General features: G+C 49.3%; 1 long non-coding RNA gene across 1 annotated transcript; it reads right to left on the bottom strand.

Moving 5' to 3' along the window:
- Positions 1–24,602: 24,602 nt before the first annotated feature.
- On the bottom strand, positions 24,603–26,180 carry LOC142865013 (uncharacterized). Its single transcript, XR_012915303.1, has 3 exons — positions 26,098–26,180; positions 25,838–25,988; positions 24,603–24,845 (listed from the first exon to the last, which is right to left on the bottom strand). It is a non-coding gene; the product is annotated as an uncharacterized LOC142865013 (long non-coding RNA).
- Between the last annotated feature and the right edge of the window lie 326 nt (positions 26,181–26,506).

The raw sequence follows: 26,506 nt of genomic DNA, 5'->3' as shown, positions 1-26,506 counted from the left end.
TCCATCCCCCGCTGAGTGACAGGCAGAATTGTAAGAAACCCCCCCCAAGATTTTCAGGCCTCACGCTCCAGCCTGGCGTGCCCGCCCTGCTTCACCCCCACGACTGAGAACACGGTGGGTTTGACTCCCGCGATTCCGGGGTGTCGCATGGTGCACGTGACCCTAAACCCTAAGGACGATTATTCAAGCGGGCCTGATCTAACCCCATAACGCCCCTAAAGGCAGAGTTTTCTCTGGCTGGTGGCGGAAGAGGAGGTGACAGGCTGGAAGCAGGAGCAGGATGTGACCCACCCTTTCTGGGCTTGAAGATGGAGGGGGCCCCCGTGGCAAGATGTGTGGGCGGCTTCCGGAAGCCAAGGGTGGCCCTCAGGTGACAGGCGTTGAATGAGCAGGGAGGCCAGCCCTGCAACTGCAAGGAAGGGAAGTCTCCCAACAAGGACGGTCGTGCGGTCACATTCTTCCTCAGAGGTTGCACGCTCGCATGCGGCCGGCTGACACCTTGAGTCCAGCCTCCTGGGAACCTGAGCAGGACCTGCCGACCCCCCACAGCTGTGAGCTAGTAAATGGGTATCGCTTCAGGTGGCTCACGCCTGTAGTCCCAGCACTCTGGGAGGCCGAGGTGGGAGGATCGCTTAAGGCCAGGAGTTCGAGACCAGCCTGAGCAAGAGCGAGACCCCGTCTCTACTAAAAAAGAGAAAGAAATTAATTGGACAACTAAAAATATATAGAAAAAAATTAGCGGGGCATGGTGGCGCATGCCTGTAGTCCCAGCTACTCGGGAGGCTGAGGCAGGAGGATCACTTGAGCCCAGGAGTCTGAGGTTGCTGTGAGCTGGGCTGACGCCACGGCACTCTAGTCTGGGCAACACAGTGAGACTTTGTCTCAAAAATAAATAAATAAAATAAAACATGGGGCCGGGCGCGGTGGCTGACGCCTGTAATCCTAGCACTCTGGGAGGCCGAGGCGGACGGATTGCTCGAGGTCAGGAGTTCAAAACCAGCCTGAGCAAGAGTGAGACCCCCGTCGCTACTATAAATAGAAAGAAATTAATTGGCCAACTAATATATATAGAAAAAATGAGCCGGGCATGGTGGTGCATGCCTGTAGTCCCAGCTACTTGGGAGGCTGAGGCAGGAGGATTGCTTGAGCCCAGGAGTTGGAGGTTGCTGTGAGCGAGGCTGATGCCACGGCACTCACTCTAGCCTGGGCAACAAAGTGAGACTCTGACTCAAAAAAAAAAAAAAAAAAAAGTGGGTCTTGCTTCAAACTGCTACGTGCATGGCAATCTGTTATGCAGCGATAGAAAATAAATACGACTTAGGCAGCTAAGAGGCATGTCAAACCCTGTGTGTCCAGCTTTGTCCTCTGAACCTGCTCCTCCCTGTCTCCCCCTGCGGTCAACAATAGCAGCTGATTCTTCCTGGCTCGGGTCACCGATCTTAAAGTCAGCCTGGCCGCCTCCGTTTCTCGTGCACCCTCTGTCAACGCCACCAATGGTTGGCTCCACCCCCCCCTTCGTTGTGTCTCCAGACCCTGCCGGCTTCTCACCACCCCTCCCCCCCTCCCTTCTGCCCTGACAACGCTGCAGCTGAGGGTGGTCACGCTGGGCCCTGCCCGCCCCCCCCCCCCGGGCAGGTGGGCTGTCCTCCTCCTTAGCGTCTGTCCCTAACCCCTCGAGGTGGCCGCTCCATTCAAACACAGACGCACAGCAGACGGGGGCAGAAGAGGGGAGGCCAAACGGGGAGCAGAGGTCTCTCTGGCCACCCTTGGGCTCGGTGGGCTCACAGAGCCGGCTGCCCAGCGCGTTTCCGGAAGGAACACAGGTGTCACCCAGGAGGAGTCCCCAGGGAGCATGCTGTGGGGTGCTTCCCAGGGTTGGGATTTTATTTATTGTTCCAAGTTTGGAGTCAAGAGTGAAAAATGGTTGTCGATGACCACCGAGGAGTTCCCAGGGGGCCTGGAAGAACTTTCCAGCAACTAGCCTCTGGGAGGGGTTAAGATTGATGGCCTTCCAGCCCGCCGGGGTGCCGGGCCACTCGGCGCTCCTAGCTGGCTTTCCCGGGGCCTCCGTTCCTGCCACGAGGATCAAATGGGACACATTTTCTTTTTGGTTGAACATTCAGCACATTTAGAACCGGGCATTCCATGCGTTCTCATTAAATGCTGTTATGATTGATGCATTGTCTGTAATTTACTTCTTTTATTCTTCTTTTTGAGACAGAGTCTCACTCTGTTGCCCAGGCTAGAGTGAGTGCCGTGGCGTCAGCCTTGCTCACAGCAACCTCAGACTCCTGGGCTCAAGCGATCCTCCTGCCTCAGCCTCCCGAGTAGCTGGGACTACAGGCATGCGCCACCATGCCCGGCTATTTTTTTTCTGTATGTATTAGTTGGCCAATTAAATTTCTTTCTATTTATAGTAGAGACGGGGTCTCACTCTTGCTCAGGCTGGTTTCGAACTCCTGACCTCGAGCAATCCGCCCGCCTCGGCCTCCCAGAGTGCTGGAATGACAGGCGTGAGCCACCGCGCCTGGCTGTAATTTACTTCTTACACCTAAAGCATAGATGATCCACTGCATGAATGCGCGTGTGCATGTGTGTGTGCATGCGTGTGTGAGTGTGAGTGTGTATGAGCCGTCACCTACACCGTGGGGGCCGCTAGCTAACATGGGAAAGATCGCAGCCCCTCGCTCCAGAGGAAGTTCCCCTAAGTGCTCCAACTATCCGTCCCCACTCAGCATCGTGGGAGTGTTCGTTAGCATAATGGGTTTCTGAAATGGGTTTCCATTGTTGAAAAGAATGGCGGCCAGGGAAGGCAGGTGGCTGGGGACGTCTCATGTCCCACTGGCCTCGCCCGAGCATTGCAAACGGATCCAGCCAGACAAGTGGCTTCTTCTCTTAGCGACGTACAGGCTTGAAGCCCACCCAGTCCTGTGTCTAGATATTAAAGGGTGGGTTTTATCACCTGCTGGATACTAGGTTAGCTAAATACTTACACTAGCCATACTGGCACCTCTGCCCTGCCTAAACTGATCGTGAAAGAGGCTGTCCAAGTGGCTACAGAAAGAGAGACCCAGAGGGTCCCAGGCTCATAGAATGGGTGGAGTGGGGGTTCACGTGCCTGTTCCCCATTTGGGTCTGAGATGGGCTCTCTTTGTGACATGTCATCTGGTTAGCTGGTTGGGGGAGGAAACCTGTGGCCACCATAGACTTCTGGTTATTGGAGGATGGGGAAGCCACCATCAAACCCCTCCTGGTTTGAATACCCAAATTGCTTAGCCTAGTTTGCAACAATTGCTTTCAAGTAAGTAAGAGATTTACAATTGAATCGGGGAACAACTGGTTTCCTCTAGTTTAGAAAAGACAGGTTATGACAAGAAGTCAGGAAAGTATGAGGATAAACCTCCGTATAGTATGTCCTGGGGTGGAATTGTGGTGTTGTTTTGGATGCGAGTCAAACTTAGAAGGGCGTGTGTGTGTGCGTGTGTGTGTGTGTGTGTGTTTGTGTAGACAAACGGAGGAGCAAGTAGAAGCTAGGAGAAGAGGAAGGCGAATGGAGAATTCTGATTCCATTTTTCTCCCAGGAAAAGATGAGGAACACCATGGAACTTTCCAGAAGCGGCATAGCTGAATGAGATGAGCTGGGGTTTGGACCTCAGACCAGGATTCAAATGCTGCCTCTCTTTCTTTCTAAGGGATTTTGGGCAAGTTTTGTGACCTCTCTGAGTCTGCTTTGCCATCTACAAAATGAGTATTAGGACGCTTCCCTTTGAGCTGTGATTAAAGTGAATGGATCTGAAACCACTTAGCGAAGTATCCGGCACGGAGTGGGCCTTCCATGAATGGCTGCCCCTCCGGAATATTCACGGAGAGCCAGGGGCCCTGCACATGCTCTCTGAGTTACAGCAGCAAACAAAGCACAGAGTTTCCAAAATCTCACACTCTAGCAGGGATGATGAACTTCATGAAGGACATGCATGAGAATCCCCTGATGTGCTTGTTAAAAATGCAGATTCCAAGTCTCCGGATGTCCTAGACGTGAGGACCAGTGGGTGTGGCCAGGAACACACTGTTAATAAGCCCCCCAGGTGGTTCGATGGGCAGCCAGGCTGGGGAACCATTGACTTACACGCTGTAATTCTCTACGGCCTGGGGTTTGGCAACGTGTCCGCCTCCCTTCAAAGTCTCCCTGGTCATGAGTTTGAGCCGACTGCACCCACATTTGTGGGCGGTGCTGCCTTCTCCCCACCTTAAGCACCCCGCTGCAATGGGGGCAGGGAGAGTGACCCCCTGTCAGACTTGTTTTTATAGGCAGTTCTCATAAACCATTATCAGAAACTTCAAAGACTTCCCTGAGCACCGAATAGACAGGCTGTAACTAACTTGAGTCTTCAGTAGCCAAATCCTCTAAACTGCAAAAAGCTCAGATCTCCTTCTAAGAACAATGAACTTCTAGTCTGGACGCTGCCCCTGACTGCATGTGACTTTTGAACCATTTTTCCTGCTCTTTCTCTCCTTAAAAATCATGCATTGTGCTTTTATTTGCCTAGGAAAAAAAAAACAGACACACTGCAGAAAATGGAGGCAATATATATAGTATTGGCACAGAAAATAAAGTAAAAAGAGTAATCCAGCCCTCCTGACAGATAATCTCCATTAATATCTTTGGTATATTTCCTTCCAGTCTTTTTTTCATGTACATGAATACATATATTATTTTTTGGTTGTTGTTCACAAAATCAAGGTAGTACTTTAAGTTCTATTTTTTGACCTGTTGTTTTCATTTAATAAGGTGTTTTAAAGTAAAAAGTTAATAGTTTTGCAGGCCATCAAATATTCCTCTACAACAGCGGTTTTTACGCTGGGTGGGGCGGAACCTTCTGTTGGCGTGCCTAGTGGGGGGAGGGGTCGGGGGACTAGAGGGAGAGGCCGAGCAGGTGGGGCGACAGGCCCTAGAGACCAGCTTTCATTTCGGCAGCCTCACTTGTGTCTGGTAACTGGAGCGCCATGGAAGATTCCATCACAAGAGGATTCAGAGGCTTAAAAAATTTGAAAATCATTGCCCTAAATCATCACTCAAGTCTTTTTTTTTTTTTTTTTCTTTTTTCAGATAGGGTCTCCCAATGTAGCTCAGGCTGAACTTGAACTCCTAGCCTCAAGCAATCTTCCTGCCTCCTCTCCGGAGTAGCTGAGACTACAGGTGAGCTAAAAATCTCTCTTTTTGAGACAAAGTCTCACTCTGTTGCCTGGGCTAGAGTGCCGTGGTGTCAGCCTAGCTCACAGCAACCTCAAACTCCTGGGCTTAAGAGATCCTCCTGCCTCAGCCTCCCGAGTAGCTGGGACTACAGGCATATGCCACCATGCCTGGCTAAATTTTTCTGTATATTTTCATTTGGCCCATCAATTTCTTTCTATATTTAGTAGAGATGAGGTCTCGCTCTTGCTCAGAGCTGGTTTCAAACTCCTGACCTTGAGCAATCCTCCTGCCTCGGCCTCCCAGACGGCTAAGATTACAGGCGTGAGCCACCTCGCCTGGCCTTAAAATCTCTTTTTAAACCTAGTTTGTTTCCTCCTTTTTAAAAAAAAACTTAAAAGAAATGACTCTTTAAAAGATAAAACATATATTTGCTAATTGTTCAAAAAGCCCACTTATTATTATTTTTTTAAAAAAGAGACAAATGATATATGTTCTTTATATATATATCAAATACAGATTAGATGAAAAACCTAACTTCACTCCCACTGCCAAATACACAAGGAGCCCAGCAGCGTGCACTGTGACCTCCAAAAGCTCGGTTCCCAAAGACCACGCAGTGAGCACGCCCTGTCCCCCCCTGTCCTCTGTGTGGGTCTGACTTCCTGAGGTCGCGGTGCCCCAGAATTGGGTTTGAGGCTGGGATTTCAGCGCAAGTGTTTCCGGAGGGAGGGAGGAGCCCCACTACCCCGGTTTGCCTGCGGCTGGGGTTTCCCGGGTCGCCCTCTAAGGGGACATAGTCCGGGGAGCAGATGGAGAAGTGGGAAATGCCACACACTAGCCCTGCGCACTGCTGGGGTCCCGTCTGGGACTGGTGTGGGGCGCTCTAGAACCCCCCACCCACCTGTCCCCGCCCCATGGCGTGTCCCTGCCCGGTCTCGGGCTCTCCCTGCCCCTGGCAGCCAGCCCACCTCCTGCAGCCTGGAAGGGCTGGGGCAGAGGGACCAGAGCAGCAAAGCCCGCAGCACGTGCCACGAGAACAGTCTGCACCAGGGGGTCCCCAAACTTTTTAAACAGGGGGCCAGCTCACTGTCCCTCAGACCATTGGAGGGCTGGACTATAGTTTTAAAAAAAACTATGAACAAATTCCTGTGCACACTGCACATATCTTATTTTGAAGTAAAAAAACCAAACGGGCAAAACCACCCGCATGTGGCCCGCGGGCTGTAGTTTGATGACGCCTGGTACACAAATCTTAAAAAATAGAAACGGGATCGCTCCATTCTTGATTTTTATGGGCACCTTGATTTATGGAAGGTGCCTGCAGGAAAGGCATGCCGGGCCACAAATCCAACGCCGCTGTCATTTCCAAGGGCCAGGCTTGGAGCTGCCCTGGGCTCATACCGCGACAGGCCTGGCCGCGTAAGTGACCGGCGTTGCAGTCGGATGAAATATGAAACACTGCCACCACCGCCGCTAGAAAAATGCCTCCGACGAGCTCTCTGCTGGCTGCAGCTCACAACTGTCCGCTGAGCAGAGAGCAGAAACTAACAGGGGAAGCCTGGAGATTCTTCCAGAACGTGGCGGGCCGGAGCGCACGAGCAGCCCCTGGGGACAGGTGTGCACCCGCCCGCCCTCCCCAAGCCCGCTGGACCGCTGGGTCCAAACAGGGGAGGGCAGGCGTCAGCCCCTTTTGTCACCCGTCTCCATGGTTATTGGACACGTGATCGTCCTTTTTGGAGTTCTCGGGCAAGACCAGCGGGGGGTCTGCCTGTCGCATTCGTGTCCCCAAAGGAAACCAAGGACCGGAGTCATTCCTGCAGAGAGCCTCCGGCTCCCCTAAAACGATTTTGGGGGTGCGTTTCTGCCCTAATGGATTTGGGAACCCCAACCCTGATGTGTCCAGACGGATGCTGTTGAGAACTTGAACTCTGATTGAATTGAAGCCAATTTGATCATATAAAGGAATCGTTGTTAGTTGTTGTCTTTTTTTTTTTAAAGTTGTGATGATGGTACTGTGTTTGAAAACAGCAACCTTAGGCTTTAGAAACTCATACTGGGCCGGGCGCAGTGGCTCACGCCTGTAATCCTAGCACTCTGGGAGGCCGAGACGGGAGGATCGCTCGAGGTCAGGAGTTCAAAACCAGCCTGAGCAAGAGCGAGACCCCATCTCTACTAAAAAAATAGGAAGAAATTAATTGACCAACTAAAAATATATATAGAAAAAGTTAGCCGGGCATGGTGGCGCATGCCTGTAGTCCCAGCTACTCGGGAGGCTGAGGCAGGAGGATCGCTTGAGCCCAGGAGTCTGAGGTTGCTGTGAGCTGGGCAACAAAGTGAGACTCTTGTCTCAAAAAAAATAAAAAATAAAAATAAAAATTAAAAGATAAAAAAATAAACCTTAAAAAAAAAAAAAGAAAGAAACACATACTGGTGTTTACAGAGTAACCGATTTGATCTCTGATTTGATCTCCGAGACATGTTTAAAGATGTGCGGGTAGGGATGGGTGGGGCGGAACCGGCCGTGGGGCCACGAACGCTCACCGTCCTGTCCTGTCTGCTTTTGTGGATAAAGTTTTCCACGAATGCAAAAGTTTCTGTTAGTGAAAAAAGACGGTGGCTGAAACCCAAATCTGCCTTCCTTTGTTTCCCAAGGCCGTGACAGGGGGCCAGCGAACGCGTGAACTCCGACAGGATGGCAGGCAGGGACTCCGACAGGATGGACTCTGTCAGCTGCTGTAGGGGAGTGACATTCCAGAACATTCTAACCTTGCACCGTGGTGATGGCGGTGGGGCGTGCGAGAGAGAGAGAGAGAGAGAGAGAGAGAGAGAGAGAGAGAGAGAGAGAGAGAGAGGGAGAGAGAGAGAGAGAGAGGGAGAGAGAGAGAGAGAGAGAGAGAGAGAGAGAGAGAGAGGGAGAGAGGGAGAGAGAGAGAGAGAGAGAGTGCAGGGTGCAGGGTTATTGCAGCAGCACGTGGCTGGGCAGGGGAGAATTTTGAGATTTTAACCACACCCCAACCCCAGACTCCCCGGCTCGTGAAGCCAGACTGTTCCCCTGTGCGTCGTCCACGGCAAGAAAGGGTGGCCCAGAATCCAGCAAATAAAAGAGTTAAAGTTTTGGCATTTTGAATTTCAAAACCTACTGTCCAGGGCTAAGGAAAAGACTTGATTAGCGAGAGTCCCTTGTGTCCCTTCCTCCCACAAAATGACAAGTAACTCTAGTCGAGCATTTAGGATATGCCAGGCACTGTTCTAAGCATTCAACTAACAGATATTGTCCTTTTAAATCCTCTAACAACTCTATGAGATAATTATTTTTATTTCTTGTGTATTTTTTGAGGCAGGGTTTCACTCCGTCACCCAGTTTGGAGTACAGTGGCATGATCGCAGCTCACTGCAGCCTCCAACTCCCAGGCTCAAGCGATCCTCTTGACTCAGCCTCCCAAGCATCACCGAGACCAGCTAATTAAAAAAAAAAAAATTTTTTTTTTTTTTGTAGAGATGAGGGTCTTGATATATTGCCCAGGTTGGTCTCAAATTCCTGGACTCAAGAGATCCTCCTGCCTCAGCCTCCCAAAATGCTGGGATTACAGGCGTGAGCCACCATACCCAACCTCTATCAGATAATTAATTTTACAAATGGGAAAATCGAGGCACAAACTGGTTAAGTCACTTTCTCAAAGTCACATAACTCATCCGATTCCAGAGCCTGGGCGCTTAGCCGTCACCTGGACAGACGAGGGAAGATGACAGGGTCCCTGGCCAGCTTGGCGTGGGAGCAGGTGGCTGAGACGGGGGACCAGGGAGTGCAGGCGGAAAGGACCCCGTGTGGAAGAGAGAGAACGGACGCAGCAAGGAAGTCACAAGCAGGCTGCAATGACAAATTCCTCCCGTGCCTTGACAGTCCTGAGGCCTCTAGAACTTGGACTTGACCTTGGGAAGAGTCAGGGAAACTCTTAGATGAGAGCGATTTTGTTTCTGCCATTCCTGGGATCGGGGACCTAATAAAGACATTCCTTTCTGTTGTCAAAAAGAAAAAAAGAAGAAGAAACGCTCATTCATGGTTGAGTTTGCAGCCTGTGACATGCGTGGTTCTACACGCATGACCGCCGTGTGACACGGTTTCTCTTGCTGTGATTAATAAGGCACTCTAAAGGAATGAGGGTCCCAGCTGGAATATTAGATTTTCAAGGCAAAGTAACCCGGGTTCGAGTCCTAGCTGTCATTTGGTCGCTAAGTGGCTTTGGTGTGAGCCTTAATTTCTAATCAGCACAACAGGGAGGCAAGAATTAACCGCGCCCACCAGACTGGGTGGCGTAAGCCTGGGAGGGAGCAATTCATTGGTGCATTACATAAGAAATGGTTTTATGTTTCCAATAACTGCCCCCAACGCAGCTACTGTAGCATTTTGCACTGGGAAACATCCCTAGCCGTGGTTCGGCTGGATTCTATAATTTACAGGTTCCTTCACTAAAACCATCACTTTGGTTTCTTTTAGGCTCTCTCCTGGTTGTTTTAAAACTTCAGTCTCATATTGCATTGAAAGCTCTTTTCCTTGATCCATGCAAGGTTGGGGGAAAAAGAAGAAGAAGAAAAAAAAGAAAAATGTAATTTAAAACATTATATATTTAAAAAAAAGAAAAAAATTAAAAAAAAAAAAAAAAAGCTCTTTTCCTGCACTTGCCCTGGTGCAGGCATGACTATGTTTTAATGGGCCTGGAGGGGCAGGGAGAATATTCTTTTTCTTTTTCTTTTTTTTTTTTTTTTTACATATATATATATTTTTATTTCGGCATATTATGGGGGTACAGATTTTAAGGTTTCACTAAATGCCCTTTCCCCCCTCCCCCCCACAAGTCTGAGTCTCCAGCATGACCATCCCCCAGATGGTGCACATCTCACTCATTATGTGTGTATACACCTGCCCCTCTCCCCCCTCCCCTACAGGGAGAATATTCTTGCATACCCTTTGCTCTCTCTCTCTCCCTCTTTTTGGTGGCTTCTTGAGGCTGGGGGCCAGCAGGAAGGAGAGAGGAAATGCCCCCCACATCTCCTGCCTGGACCTGCTCGACTTCTCTCTGGTTCCCAGAGCCGCCGTTGCTCCTGGATTCCGTGGGCTTCGCGTGGTGGGCCCTGCACGGAGCTCACCTCGGAGGGTTTGGGCACTGAAGCAGCAGGTACGCTATTTTTGAGCCACGTCTTCAAGTTGCATAGCAAATTTAACATACTTTCTATTTCCGTCCCCTATTCTTTCAACTCATTGCTACATATTCCTCTTTGAGCCCTCATTGTTCCTGTTGACATCTGTGAGAAAACTCCCTCTTTTTCAGTTGAAACTCAATCAATTCAGGGTCCTTGTCTTTCCTTCCCTGCACCGATCGAAGATTGAGGGGGTTCCTGGCATTGGTTAGGGGGAGGTGGGAACCCATGTCTGTTCCACGCTGGTATCTTCTGAAACGTATAATCCTCCTGCATGGCTCCTCTCGTGGGTCCCCTCTGTGCTGACATCCTGTCATTGGTCTGAACCAATGGTCATGCCTGTCACTATCTTATTTGGCGCCATTGGATTCCCGCCTCCTCCTCTAGTGACTTTGTTTCTCTAATTTCTACAACCCCATAGACTCTGGGGTTCTTTTCCTACCTTACTAGATATTCCTTCTTTGCCTCTGTGGCTACATCTCCCCTCTTCTCTCCTCAAATATCAGAGCACCCTGGGGCTCAGCATGGAGCCCCCTTTCTTTTCTATATAAGCATTCTCTTTAGATCTTTTTATTATTTTATTTATTTATTTATTGAGACAGAGTCTCACTCTGTTGCCCAGGTTAGAGTACTGTGGCGTCAGCCTAGCTCACAGCAACCTCAAAATCCTGGGCTCAAGCGATCCTCCTGCCTCAGCCTCCCGAGTAGCTGGGACTACAGGCATGCGCCACCATGCCCGGCTAATTTTTTCTATGTATATTAGTTGGCCAATTAATTTCTTTCTATTTTTTTAGTAGAGACGGGGTCTCGCTCTTGCTCAGGCTGGTTTTGAACTCCTGACCTCGAGCAATCCACTCGCCTCGGCCTCCCAGAGTGCTAGGATTACAGGCGTGAGCCACCGCGCCCGGCCCCTTTAGATCTATGGCCACAGGTACCATGCTTTTCCCACGACCCCCAATCTCTCCAGTGGTGACCTTGCCTTAGAACAACATGCCCTTATAGTCCACTTGACTTTTCCACATGGATCTCCCACAGACACCTCTGACTTGGCATGGTTAGAACAACTCCTGTTTTCTTTCCTCCGAGCCTGCTCCCCACTCTCTTCTCCTGGAGAACAGCGTGCCATCGGCTCCGTTCCTCAAGCCAGAGATCAAGCAGCTATCCTCAATCAGTCCCTTCTCTTCATTTCCCTTCCCCAACACATTCCATCTGGCAAGACGTGACTTTGACACTGTTTCTGAAACACAAGAGGAATCAGTTTGCTGAACTTTCACTGCTACCAGCTTGGTCCAGTTTGCCATCATCTCTTGCTGGCATTCCACCTGACCGATGTCTCCTTCATTCCCTTCCTGCGCTCCCCACCCCACCATTCATTCCCACACAGCGGCCAGAATAAGCTTTGACAAATATAGAAATCATCAAGTCATGTCACCCTCCTGCTTAAACCTTATGACTGCTCCTGATCACACTGCAAATGAAACCCCGCCTGCTCGAGCCCCGCCCGACCCAGCCTTTGCTAACCTTCCCAGCCTCATCCTCTACCACCTCCCTTTGCTCCATTTAACTCAGCCATATTGGATGTTTTAATAATCCACTGCTGGAAAACAAACCGCCCGGAACCTTAGCACCTCGAAACGGCAACCACGGGTTATTTCTCATGATTCTGTGGATTGGCTGGGCTCAGCTGGGCGGTTCATCTCCGTTCCACTCTGATGTCAGTTGCAGTTACTCAAAGTGGCTGCATTCGGCAGGGACTTCTGCCGGAACTGGAGCTTCCTCTCTCACGTGGGGGCTCCCCAAGCATTTCTTTCTCACCACCTCGTCTCTGGTGGAGAGACATCTCGTTGCATGTTGGCTCAAGGCTCCAAGTGAGTGAAATTGGGAACTGTCAGACCTCTCGAGGTCTAGGCACAGTGCCGAAACTCTGTTACTTCACCCACGTTCTAGTGGTGAAAGCAAGTCACAAGGTGTACTCGGATTCAAAGGGAGGGAAGTAGACAAAGAATATGTGGCCACCTTGAACCCACAGCCCCAGCCTCTTCCTGTTACTTGCCCATGACCAGCTCGTTCCTTCCTTGGGGCCTCTGCACCTGCGGCCCCTTGACACAGACTATCCTCCTCCCTGCTCTTGGGGTGCCGGTCCCTTGCCATTTGCATCTCAGCTCACAGGCCATCTCCTAGGCGGTGACCATCCAATAAACGAAGTCACCGATTATCATCATGCTACCCTTTAAATATTCTCGGCAGGGCATTAGCACTCTATGACTTGGTTACTTCAATTATCTGCTTATCTCTTGTCTGTCTTCACTGGAATGAAAAGCCCCGAGAAGGCAGGAACCTGGCCATTTCGTTTACGCTGCGTCTTTAGCTTCTAGAACACCTGGAACAGAGTAGGCAGAGGCCCCCCGTCAATATGTGTTGCATAAATCAGTGCCAGAGGCCTCTCTGCCCTGTGGAAGTGAGGAGCTTGGGAATCACTCAGACCTGGATTCTTACCTTCCCCTGTGTGACCCCGAGGGAGGTTACCCAACTTACCTGCGCTTCAATCTTTAAAACGGAAGGAGAATTAAGGGTGCCTACCTCATTTTCACGGAGGAGTTGTGCAGACCAAGGAAAATGATCCATATCTAATTTATCAAATGACCTGGCACTTGGTAAGCCCTAATTATTATTTTTTTTAATTTCATTTTTAAGGGACACATAATAATTGTACATATTTTTGGGGTACAGGGTGAGGTTTCGATATGCAGATACATTGTGTAATGATCCAATCGGGGTAATTAGCATTTCTATCACCACGAACTTTTATCGTTTCTTTGTGATGAGAATGTCCAACTTCTTCTTTTGTAGCTTTTTTGAGATATACGTTATTAACTGTGGTCACTCTGCTGTGCGTGGGAGCAGCGCTTGTTTCTCCTGTCTCACCATAACATTGTCCCTGTTGTCCAGTCTCTCCCGGTCCTCTCCCTTTCCTAGCATCTAGTAACCTCTGTTATACTCTCTACTTTTTTTTTGAGACAAAGTCTCACTCTGTTGCCTGGGCTAGAGTGCAGTGGTATCATCATAGCTCACTTGTAACCTCAACCTCCTGGGCACAAGTGATCCTCCTGCTTCAGCCTCCTAAGTGGCTAGGACTGCAAGCGTGTGCCACCACGCCCAGCTAGTCTTTTAATTTTTTGTAGAGATGGGGTCTTGCTATGTTGCTCAGGCTGGTCTTGAACTCCTGGCCCCCAGCAATCCTCCTGCCTTGGCCTCCCAAAGTGCTAGGATTGCAGATGTGAGTCACTGTGCTTGGCCTACTCTCTACTTCTCTGAGCTCAACTTTAAAAAATCCCACAAGCGAGATCATGGAGTGTTCATCTTTCCGTGCCTGTCTTATTTCACAATGTCTTCCAGGCTCACCCATATTGTTGCAAATGACAAGATTTCATTCTTTTTCATTGCCTAATAGTATTCCATTGTGCATATGTACCGCATTCCCTTTATTTGTTAATGAGTATTTGGATCACCTATCGTGAGTAGTGCTGCAATAAACATGGGAGTACAAATACCTCTTCAACATTTTAATTAATTATGTTATTTTATCATCGATCTCACGGAGACAGAGAATAGAATGACGGTTACCAGAAGCTGGGAAGGGTAGAGGGGAGGGGGATAAAGTGGGGTGGTTAATGGGTGCAAAAATATCGTCACATACTTAGATGAAATGAGCAATATTTGATAGCACAACAAAGTGACTAGAGTCCACAGTAAGTTATGATATACTTTAAAATAACTGAAAAGGCCGGGCGCGGTGGCTCACATCTATAATCCCAGCACTCTGGGAGGCCAAGGCGGGAGGATCTCTTAAGGTCAGGAGTTTGAAACCAGCCTGAGCAAGAGCAAGATCCCCGTCTCTACTAAAAACAGAAAGAAATTAATTGGCCAACTGAAAATATATAGAAAAAATGAGCCGGGCGTGGTGGCGCATGCCTGTAGTCCCAGCTACTCGGGAGGCTGAGGCAGGAGGATCGCTTGAGCCCAGGAGTTTGAGGTTGCTGTGAGCTAGGCTGACGCCACAGCACTCACTCTAGCCTGAGCAACAAAGTGAGACTCTGTCTCAAAAAAAAAAAAAAAAGGGAAAAAGAAAAAATAACTGAAAGAGTGGATTTGGAATGTTCCTAATGATAAATATTTGAGGTGTTGGATACCCCAATTACCCTGATTTGATTAACACACACTGTATGCCTGTATCAAAACATCACACGTGCCCTATAAAGATATACGACTATTATGTACTCATAATAATTAAAAATAATTACGTTATTTTAATACAAATGCTAACTCCCTCCCTCCCCCTTTACCGTCCTTCCCGGAGCTCCAAAACCAGGGGAGGAGAATTCCATGTAACTCTAGAAGGCAGGGATCACGTTTCATGGCTAGCCTAAAAATGGTTTCACGTGGCTGCATGCTGGTTCCGGCCAGGAGTGGGTCCGTCTGTCTCTTGTTCTCGGGGTTGGCGGGTCGCCCAGCTGGGGACCCCACCCTGCTTCTCGGGGACGGGGGGTTCTGGTGCAGGTAGACTTCTGCCAGACCGCTGAGAGGTTCCTTTCGGATTCGAATCCTGCCAAAGGCCTTGCTGGACCCTGGCTGCCTTATTCCCATCACACTGTTTGCTCTGTCTCAATCAAAGCCGTTTGAAACACTGTACTTAATTTACCACCTAATTACTCTTACCTTGTTTGTTTAATGAAGCTTACCTAATGACTCCGGTGATCTTCTCGAAACCTTAGGTGGAGATTTTACTTTTCCCTTTGTAATTTGTGATTTTGATATTAATGTCTTATGACCTTGGTGCTTAATCATAAAGTCATCAGGAACGTAATTGATTTGAAACTAACCATGCCCTGAAGTGTGTACATGTCAAATGGACTCAGATTGATCCAGTGAGTTTAAATAAAGCTTAGGCCAGAGAGCACCGTGACACCTGATAGAAATTTTCCTAAAGCACTTGACTTGAGGGACTCAATTATGCTGCCATCTCAACACAGCAAATTATTGGATAAATGCTTTTTTTGTGTGTGCATTTATCACAGACTGAAAAGATAGGACAGTTCAAAGGAAAAAAAAGAAAAAACCCTGGGAAAAGTTAGACAAGTGTAAAATGTTCTATTTATAATTCTCCCTTCTGGAAAGCTGCACAGAACTCACATTTTGAGAGCATGCAGGTTTGAAATATATATATATATATTTTATATATATATTTACATGTTTTGTTTCACAGTCTGACAACATCATTGCCTCAAGTTGAAAATGGTTGTAAATTAAGTGGCGATAATAGAAGCAATGGAAAAACACAAGAGCCATTTGGGATGAGTTTGCTGCTTTCTTTTTTTTTTCTTTTTTTTTTTTTTGATCTTTTTTTCAGGGGTGATCAATAATATCAGCTCTTCTCCCATAGAGAAGTTTTCTCTGGGCAAATGAACTCACAGGAGCAATGCTGAGGTTTCCAAGGCAGGGTGGTTCTGTGGCGTTTCTGCCAAATGACAGGTCCATTTAGTGCTAATTGGCCCTAATCGGCACTCCTGCCCCCAGAGAGGCCCCGTTCTTCTACCTGCCTCAGCGGCAGTCCTCCAAACCTGTGGAGGCCCTCTCTGCCTTTGAAAAATAGCAGGCATGATTTCCCAGTGGATGTCTTTGAACCAAAGGTGGCTGGGCACAGGGAATTGAGCCCGATTCCAGAAAAGACTTGGTTCCCAGGGCCCAGGGCTCCCCGAGGTCCTGGCGGGGGACGCTCACGCTGAGTTTTGGTGTGACTGATCTCTCCACATACGTTTTCCTTCTGCAGGCAGCCCCGGCGCCTCCTGGCGTGCTTTCGCGTCTCTGGTTCCCATCTCTTGCAAGTCAGTCATTTTGCTTGACTCCCCTTTTTTAAAAGAGTTTTTAAAGAAATGTGTCTTGCAGCTAGTCTCTGACGCCCTGGCGTGCTGGCGCTGCCCTGCTCAGCGGTGGTGCTGGCGCCAGCTTCCTCGTGGGTCTCCTTGGGTTCTAGAATGTTCTCCCTGCTGCACGCCCCTTAAGGACAGCGTCCCTGACTGCAGCCCTCACCCCCGTGTGCCCAGGGCCGAGCGCAGCATTGGACAGGAAGCACACGCTCAGTAAATACTTCTTCCCTTCCCTTCCCTTCCCTCCCCTCCCCTCCCCTCCCCTCCCCTCCCCTCCCCTTCCCTTCCTTTCCTTTCCTTTCCTTTCCCTTCCTAGACAGAGTCTCACTCTGTTGCCCAGGCTAGAGTGAGTGCCGTGGCGTCAGCCTAGCTCATAGCAACCTCCAACTCCTGGGCTCAAGCGATCCTCCTGCCTCAGCCTCCCGAGTAGCTGGGACTACAGGCATGCACCACCATGCCCGGCTCATTTTTTCTATATATATTAGTTGGCCAATTAATTTCTTTCTATTTATAGTAGAGACGGGGTCTTGCTCTTGCTCAGGCTGGTTTCAAACTCCTGACCTCGAGCAATCCTCCCACATCGGCCTCCCAGAGTGCTGGGATTACAGGCGTGAGCCACCGTGCCCGGCCCCGAAGGGTGTTTGAAGGACTTAACTTTATTCCTGTCACTCTCCTGATTATAGACACACACACAGAGAACTTTCCATGGCGCCCCACTGGTATACCGTCCAAATTCTGAGCTTACGAGCTGTGCCAGCCCTGCGTGACACAGCCCCTGTGTGACCGTCCAGTCTCCTTGCCCCTCACAGCCAGCGCCCACGGCCGCCCACGGCACCACGGCACGCGCTTCTGTCACAGTGGTTCTCTTTCCTTCAGATATGTCACCGTCTGTCTCCCCTCTGGGTTTTTTGCACACTTTGGACAGTGTGCCTAGAACATGTGAGCCCATCTTTCTCCCTAACTATATTCCCCATTTGCCCTAGTGTACGAGTTAGAAACGTTTTCGATTGCAGGTCACGAGAGAAAACCCCGAACTTAGAGTAACTCTAATAGGAGCTCACCCCCCCCACCCCTCATAACAAGAAATGAGAGGTAGCAGCTAACATTGCTTCAGCAGCATGACAATGCCAGGGCTGGTTCTGTGCCGTTCTCTTTTGTCTCAACCTGGTTGCCTCGTGATCAGAATGTGGCTGCTGCAGCTCCAGGCATTACATCCACATCCAAGGCAGGAAGAGTGGGAAAGGCCTAAGCCAGCCATTTGTCTCTTTCATGAGAAAAGTAAATTCCCCTCCCACCCCAGAAACACCTCCAGTAGACTTCCGTTGGAGTTACCTTGGCTGAACTTGGTCACGCGGACACCTCTAGCTTCCAGAAAGGAAGCTTCCAGAAAGGCTGGGAAGCTATTCAGCCTGTCGAGCTTCCACAGACGAGGGAGCAAAGGTTTGCACATGGCTACTCAGCGAACCTGCCCGAGGGTCTTCCTTATTGACCCGGCTCTGAGTCACCCTCTGGCCTCAGCTCAGCTGCCCCTTCCTCTCGGAAGATTCCCCGACCCCTCACCTTTCGGGGACTGATTTAGCTGTCCCCCCATCATCCTGGCCTCTGACGTTTTCCCCAGTCTTGAATTTATTTGCTTAACCTTACTCTGTTTGCGGAATGTGTGAAATCAAGCCCTTCAAAAAACACCAAAAAAAACAGGGAAAGATGTCCATTCGTGATAAAATACATAAACAAATACTGCCGCCTGAAGCCTCCCTACTTTAATCAGCATTTTGCTTGTTTTATCACCAAGTCAATGTGCAAGCAAAGTCCCCATGGCTTCTTGGGACAGTCCCACCACTCCCCCCAGGGGACAAGCTCCCAGGAAAGCGCTGGTGGCTTTGTCCCCTCATTCGTGCTTGTCCAAACCCCACCAAATGCAGACCGGATGCTCTCTGTTTTGTCGCTGTATCAGCAGTGTCAGTACCGTATCAATAGTCATCAGTACCGTATCAATAGTCATCAGTACCGTATCGATAGTCATCAGTACCCTATCAATAGTGATCAGTACAGTACCAATAGTCATCAGTACAGTGCCGATAGTCATCAGTACCGTGTCGATAGTCATCAGCACAGTATCGATAGTCATCAGTACAGTACCAATAGTCATCAGTACAGTGCCGATAGTCATCAGTACCGTGTCGATAGTCATCAGCACAGTATCGATAGTCATCAGTACAGTACCAATAGTCATCAGTACAGTGTCGATAGTCATCAGTACCGTGTCAATAGTCATCAGTACAGTATCGATAGTCATCAGTACAGTACCAATAGTCATCAGTACAGTACCAATAGTCATCAGTACCGTGTCAATAGTCATCAGTACAGTATCGATAGTCATCAGTACAGTACCAATAGTCATCAGTACAGTGCCGATAGTCATCAGTACCGTGTCGATAGTCATCAGTACAGTATCGATAGTCATCAGTACAGTACCAATAGTCATCAGTACAGTACCAATAGTCATCAGTACCGTGTCAATAGTCATCAGTACAGTATCGATAGTCATCAGTACAGTACCAATAGTCATCAGTACAGTGCCGATAGTCATCAGTACCGTGTCGATAGTCATCAGTACAGTATCGATAGTCATCAGTACAGTACCAATAGTCATCAGTACAGTACCAATAGTCATCAGTACCGTGTCAATAGTCATCAGTACAGTATCGATAGTCATCAGTACAGTGTCGATAGTCATCAGTGCCGTGTCATTAGTCATCAGTACAGTATCGACAGTCATCAGTGCCCTATCGATAGTCATCTGATGACTATTGATACGGTACTGATGACTATTGATACGGTACTGACTCTATTGATATGGTACTGATGACTATTGATACGGTACTGATGACTATTGATAAGGTACTGATGACTATTTATATGGTATGGATGACTATTGATACAGTACTAATGAGTATTGATACAGTATTGATGACTATTGATATGGTACTGATGACTATTGATACGGTACTGACTCTATTGATACGGTACTGATGACTATTGATATGGTACTGATGACTATTGATACGGTACTTATGACTATTGATACGGTACTGACTCTATTGATACGGTACTGATGACTATTGATACGGTACTGATGACTATTGATACGGTACTTATGACTATTGATACAGTACTGACTCTATTGATACGGTACTGATGACTATTGATACGGTACTGATGACTATTGATACGGTACTGATGACTATTGATATGGTATGGATGACTATTGATACAGTACTAATGAGTATTGATACAGTATTGATGACTATTGATATGGTACTGATGACTACTGTTACTGTACTGATGACTATTGATACAGTATTGATCACTATTGGTATGATATTGATGACTATTGATATGATATTGATGATTATTGATACAATATTGATGACTGTGGTAGCCATGGGCTGTTTTTCTCCCCAGCATCCTTTCCCTGTTCTTTGAGCGACAGCTCTGATGCTTCTATGTGGCCATTCTCTTTCCAGTCTCAATCCGCGTGGGGTAGAAGAGGGTCAACCCCCGACCACTGGACTAGCACATTCCCTTGGCCGTAGTAGCCATGGGATCCATGCCAGGCCAAGCACGGCCCAAGAGACTCCATTCTAGGATTTTTATTCGAATTCCTGAAGAAGTGGGATTCTGCTTTCCTGCTGGATCCGATGCTGGCCAGGGTGGGGTCCCAGGAGCTGTCGGCAGCACTTGGCGACTACTTGCAGCTTAGGATGGCACCAACGCCAAGGTGTTGTGGAGTCCACACACGGAGCGGGAAGCTGGCTCACGGTGACATCTTTTGAACCCTGAATCAACTGATACTTAAAGCCAGCTGTACCCTAGGTCACGAGCCGAACAAGTCGCCCTTTTAGCTTCAGCCAGTTTGAGTTGCATTTCCTATAGCTTAATATCAACAGAATCCCTGCTGCACCATGGCCAACAATACGGAGAGACGTCATTGCTCCAGGACAAGTTCTCGTCTTTTTCCCCTGGAAACTTTGGTCTTAGAATGCAAAGGAGGAATGACAGTGAGAATTCCAGGCACGAGGACCGGGAATGCAGGTGGGAGTGGCGGAATGCGGCTGCCCGGACTTTCGATTGTTAGTGCTGTTCTCGCTATTGTCGGCCACCTTAGTGGCCCTCAGTGGCAGGATTTACTGCAGAGGCAGATTTCAGTGGAAAGAATTTTGTTATTTCAGCACAAATTTTTGTTGTTGTTGGTAGGGGCTTTTCATGGTTTGCTTTTTATCCATCAAAAGTGATGGTTTAAGTAGTCGCTGAATTAGAGACTCTCTTGATTGGAAAGGGTCCTAGAAGCCACCTCGTTCAACCTCATTAAGCCTCTGCTTCTTCAACAGTAAAACAGAGAAAATCAGAGCGTGCACCTCGTGGGGCCACCAGCTGTCACCTCCACTAAACTCTGATAGGGACTTGCATTTAGGACTCCACAGAAATGGCTTAGTTTGAATAGTTTCAGTGGTGGGAGTTCACTGTCCCATGTTAGAGGATCCATGTAGTGCTTCTTTACAAAATTACACATTTTAAACATGTAAATGGCACGGCGACATGCACGTGTAGTCCCAGCTCCTCGGGAGGCTGAAGCGGGAGGATCGCTGGAGTCCAGGAGTTCGAGGTTGCTGTGAGCTGTGATTACACCGCTAAACTCAAGCCCGGGTGACAGAGTGAGACCCCTGTCTGTATCAATGAATGCATGAATGAAGGAAGGAGTTAATGGTTCAATGGCTCTCTCTGGGCCTCAGTTTTCTCATCTGTAGGATGGGTGTAATAACAGCACCTCGTGCATGAGGTGGTTATGCGCTATGAGGAGGGAATGGATGCGGCCCAGTGCCCCTCCAGAGTCGCTGTCCACTGTCCTGACCCCGCTCTGTGTCTGGGAGGCCAACCCGAGTGGCTGTGGCCACAGGCTCCGCTGCCTTCTGGATTTGGAGGGTCTCCGCCCGCAGGAAACAGGAGGCTGGGGCAGGAGAGAGGCAGGTCGGGCTCAGTCCTGGGGGTCAGCGTGAGCTGACTGTGTCCTGTCCCCGAGGGCCCACGCCCCTGCTGGGCAGCCCTCTTCGTAGGACCTGGCCCCTGCTCTGTGTCCTTGTGGCCTCAGGGCCCGGGGGATGACAGCTCCACGGTCCCTGGGCCCCGGGGCACTGCACTGTCCCTGTGGCTTCTCTCCCTCTTGCCCACACCTTTGCAAGCGGGCGTTCTGTCGGGCTCTTCTCAGAGCCCCCGGTTCGAGCCTGCCCTCTGCTTTTGCTGGCCGGTGACGGACCCCCGGCAAGACCGGGGACAGCGCCTGGCACAACTCAGCACTGTCTCCCGCTGTTGTCCCTTTGTCATCCGTAGAGCAGGCAGACCATCGCGTTCATGATGCATGTGTGGCCTGACCGTCAATTTCATTGTCCCAGGTCTCCTCTTCTTAATCAGATCTTGTGGTTTTACTGTCGCGAATTGCGAGCGGCTTTGAGGAATGAAAGGCTCTCCCCTCTGAGTGAGGCGGGAAAGAACGGATTGGGGGCCACCGCCTCCAGTCCCCACACACCGCGTGGGACTCTCAGCACCCCGGTATTCTGAGCTTCCCTTCGCATAACCCCCAGGGCTTAACTATAACCCAAGAGATTCCCTACTGATGCCAAGCTAACGTATGCAAACTCAAATGCACCCCTCGGGAGGCATGCCGCGGCTGCACGTTTGTGTTCCCCTCAAGTTTTTATGTTGCAGCCTTTTTAATTAATTAATTTATTTTTGAGACAGAGTCTCACTTTGTTGCCCAGGCTAGAGTGAGTGCCGTGGCATCAGCCTAGCTCACAGCAACCTCAAACTCCTGGGCTCAAGCAATCCTCCTGCCTCAGCCTCTCAAAAAGCTGGGACTACAGGTACACACCCCTATGCCAGCTAATTTTTCTATTTCTTGTAGAGATAGGGTCTCGCTCTTGCTCAGGCTAGTCTCAAACTCCTTGGCTCAAGCCATCCACCCACCTTGGCCTCCCACAGTGCTAGGATTACAGGCGTGAGCCACCACACCTAGCCTAATACCATTTTCAAAGCCATTTTTCAGAAAAGGAAACCCAGACACCAAGAGTTTATTTTTTTTATTTGTTAATTAATTCATTTTTTTTTGAGACAGAGTCTCACTCTGTTGCCCTGGCTAGAGTGCCATGGCATCGGCCTAGCTCACAGCAGCCTCAAGCTCCTGGGCTCAAGCGATCCTCCTGCCTCAGCCTCCCGAGTAGCTGGGACTACAGGCATGCGCCACCTGGCTAATTTTTTCTATATATTTCTAGTTGGCCAATTAATTTCTTTCTATTTATAGTACGGACGGTGTCTCGCTCTTGCTCAGGCTGGTTTTGAACTCCTGACCTCGAGCAATCCACCCGCCTCGGCCTCCCACAGTGCTAGGATGACAGGCATGAGCCACTGCGCCCGGCCATGTTGTAGCCTTAATCCCTGAAGTGATGGGAGTTGGAGGTGGGGCTTTGGGGAGATAATTAGGTTTAGATGAGGTCATGGTAGTGAGCTCCCCGTGATGGGATTAGTGTCCTTATAAGAAGAGGAAGAGCCAGCCTGAGCAAGAGTGAGACCCTGTCTCTACTAAAAATAATAGAAATTAGCTGGACAACTGAAAAAAAATATATATATATATAAATTAGCCGGGCGTGGTGGTGCATGCCTGTAGTCCCAGCTACTTGGGAGGCTGAGGCAGGAGGATTGCTTGAGCCCAGGAGTCTGAGGTTGCTGTGAGCTAGGCTGATGCCACGGCACTCACTCTAGCCTGGGCAACAAAGTGAGACTCTGGGCTGGTTGCAGTGGCTCACACACTCTGGGAGGCCGAGGTGGGAGGATCGCTCGAGGTCAGGAGTTCAAAACCAGCCTGAGCAAGAACAAGACCCCATCTCTACTATTAATAGAAAGAAATTAATTGACCAACTAATATATATATGGAAAACATTAGCCAGGCATGGTGGCGCATGCCTGTAGTCCCAGCTACTCGGGAGGCTGAGGCAGGAGGATCGCTTGAGCCCAGGAATCTGAGGTTGCTGTGAGCGAGGCTGATGCCACGGCACTCACTCTAGTCTGGGCAACAAAGTGAGACTGTGTCTCAAAAAAAAAAAAACACACACACACAAAAAAACAAAAACAAAGTGAGACTCTGTCTCAAAAAAATCCCAAAAAAACAAAAACGAAGTGAGACTCTGGCTCAAAAAAAAAAGCAAGCAAGCCAGCTTGTTTCTCCTGTCTGGTCTCTGCAACCAGGCAACCAATCGTTGCCCAAACCACCCGTCATCAACCACGAGTCCCCAAAGTGTCATCTGCGACCCATAGCACTTGTGGCCCCAGGAGACCTTCTTTTTTCCTGGTAGATTTTCTGAATCTCCTTTTTTTTTTCCTGACTGTCCTATAAAATGCACCGAGACATTATGCTAATGCTGTATCTCTCCAACCAAGTCCTACTGAGGATCGAGTCTATTTTTCCGAGACAAAGCTGAGTTTTAATGTAGTGGCCCCTGACATTTCCCCTTCCAGGCACACGCAGGGTGCTGCGGAGGGCCAGGCCTCGGGAAATCTGTGGCGCATGGCTGTGCTCCGCGCCCGGCTGCAGTCACCCCCGGCTCGCCGGCTTTCAACTAGAAGGAAATGAGTGGAGACAGCTGCGCCGTGTGCCCCAGACTCAGAAAGATCAACCCCCGGCCTCGGGGCTGGCTTTGTCCCTCTGACGCTGAAAATTGTCATTTACGTTTTTTTTGGTGTTTTCTGAGCAGCTTTCATGTGCCTGGTTTAACCTTTAAGACCGTCCCCCCTCCCCTCTTCCGGTCACTTCTCCCTCTCGCCCAGGCTTTGAGAATGCCACAAACCTGGAGGCACCTGCAGGGAACAGGGTGGCCCTACTGAGCCACACACGTGCACTCCCAACTGGGGTCTTTGGAGGGAGGTTCTTGGACCCAAGGAATGGAGTCCTACTCCCCCCTGTGATTGCAATTCTGTTTGGAATAAGGGCGGATGGGGACATGGCTGCCCTTTGCCCCCTGCAGCCTAAGGCACAGGTGGATGGGTGGCAGCTTTGGTGAGGACTGAAGCTAGGGCACCTTCTGGGGAAGGACTCCGAGCTGTGACATTTACCCACATGTTGAGACCTGAAGGGAAGGCTATGGCATCATTTTGTTTGGGCTTTTTCTATAAGGGAACTGTATGAGTTAGTCATTGCTGCGTAACAAACCACTCCAAAACTTGATAGCTTAAAACGACACCATTTAGTCAGCATTAGCACGATTTTGTGGGTCAACAATTTGGCCAGCCTCAGTTGGCCAGTGCTTCCGGTCTGTGCTGGGCTGGGCTGGCCCCACGGGCATGGCCAGCTGCCGGGTTGGCCTCAGCTGGGATGGCTGGTGCCACGTGGGCTCTGATCATCCAGCACGCCAGCCTGGGCTTGTTCACACGGCGGTAGAAGGGTCCCCAGAGCAAGTGCAGAAGAGCACAGAGTCTCTTGAGGCCTAGACTGAGAACTGGCCTGATGTCACTCTGTCGGTGAAAGCAAGCCACAAGACCAGCCCCAGTTCTGGGAGGGGAGAACTGGGCTCCACCTTTAAGCATTTTTTTTTTTTTTTTTTTTTTTTTTTTTTTGAGACAGAGTCTCACTTTATTGCCCAGGCTAGAGTGAGTGCCGTAGCGTCAGTCTAGCTCACAGCAACCTCAAACTCCTGGGCTCAAGCAATCCTCCTGCCTCAGCCTCCCAAGTAGCTGGGACTACAGGCATGCGCCACCATGCCCGGCTAATTTTTTTTTTTTTTTTGTATATATATATTAGTTGGCCAATTAATTTCTTTCTATTTATAGTAGAGACGGGGTCTCACTCTTGCTCAGGCTGGTTTCGAACTCCTGACCTCGAGCAATCCACCCGCCTCGGCCTCCCAGAGAGCTAGGATTACAGGCGTGAGCCACCGCGCCCGGCCCACCTTTAAGCATTTTTCCCATTTCTGCAATCAATAAACAGGGAGTGGGCCGGGCGCGGCGGCTCACACCTGTCATCCTAGCACTCTGGGAGGCCAAGGCGGGAGGATTGCTCAAGGTCAGGAGTTCGAAACCAGCCTGAGCAAGAGCGAGACCCCCGTCTCTACTAAAAAGTAGAAAGAAATTAATTGGCCAACTAAAAATATATAGAAAAAATGAGCCAGGCATGGTGGCGGATACCTGTAGTCCCAGCTACTCGGGAGGCTGAGGCAGGAGGATCGCTTGAGGCCAGGAGTTTGAGGTTGCTGTGAGCTAGGCTAACGTCACGGCACTCTAGCCCAGGCAACAGGGTAAGACTCTGTCTCAAAAAAAAAAAGAAAAAAAAAAAAAGAAAGAAAAAACCAGGCAGTGATTTTCCAAATCTGCTTCTCAAGGCCTAGGGCCTCCATGGAAGGGTGTCAGGGGCCACCGTGGGGTCAAGATTAAAGTTGGAGCTGCCCTCTGTCCTCTCCCACCTCCACCCGGAGTAACTCACTTTTATCCGCAGGATATACTGGACTTCCCATCAAGATTTCATCTGAACAAGGTTGCCATGGTTAAAAGATGTTTGAATACCAATTAGTGAGAAGTGCTGTCAGGCCCTCCCTGCCTCCTGCTGTCCTCGGTGACTCACAGAATCGCGCCTCCTGCTCTGGGCGAAAGAGAACTAGTGCCAAGACGTAAGAAGATTCTGGCCTTGGCCATTCACTCCTCACTCCAGGCACCTCCAATCCCCTTGCGACCTCAGTTTCCTACTCTGTAAAAATGAAGCGGAAGACAGTAATGCCCAGTAGAAGATCCACAGAAGACTCTGGTGGGCAGTGTTGTCCTTACATTCTAACTGAGAACTCAGTTTCCAGTTGCTAAGTGGTCTGGTTTGGAATTTTTCTAGGAAGACATTAAACAACAACAACAAAAAAAAGCAAAACAAAACCCCCAGCAAATCTCTCTGCCCATTGGACTGCAAGCAAATGGTAAAATTCAGCTGTTAGAGATTCATTCCTTTGGCTGAATACATTCAGGTGTTCTTACTCGATTTAATACTTAGCTTGAATTGGTTGGTCGGATCTTTTTCTTCCGTGAGTATCAAGGAGAACGCTAGGCACTGAGAGAAAAAATGTGAACTTTGATGGAAAGTTTTGCAAGGGACGGGAAGATGATGGGA

This window comes from Microcebus murinus, chromosome 28 (assembly GCF_040939455.1).
Source record: "Microcebus murinus isolate Inina chromosome 28, M.murinus_Inina_mat1.0, whole genome shotgun sequence".
In the NCBI taxonomy this organism is placed as follows: domain Eukaryota; kingdom Metazoa; phylum Chordata; class Mammalia; order Primates; family Cheirogaleidae; genus Microcebus; species Microcebus murinus.
Note: the sequence above shows the minus strand (reverse complement) of the source record. Positions and strands in the feature narration are given on the sequence as shown.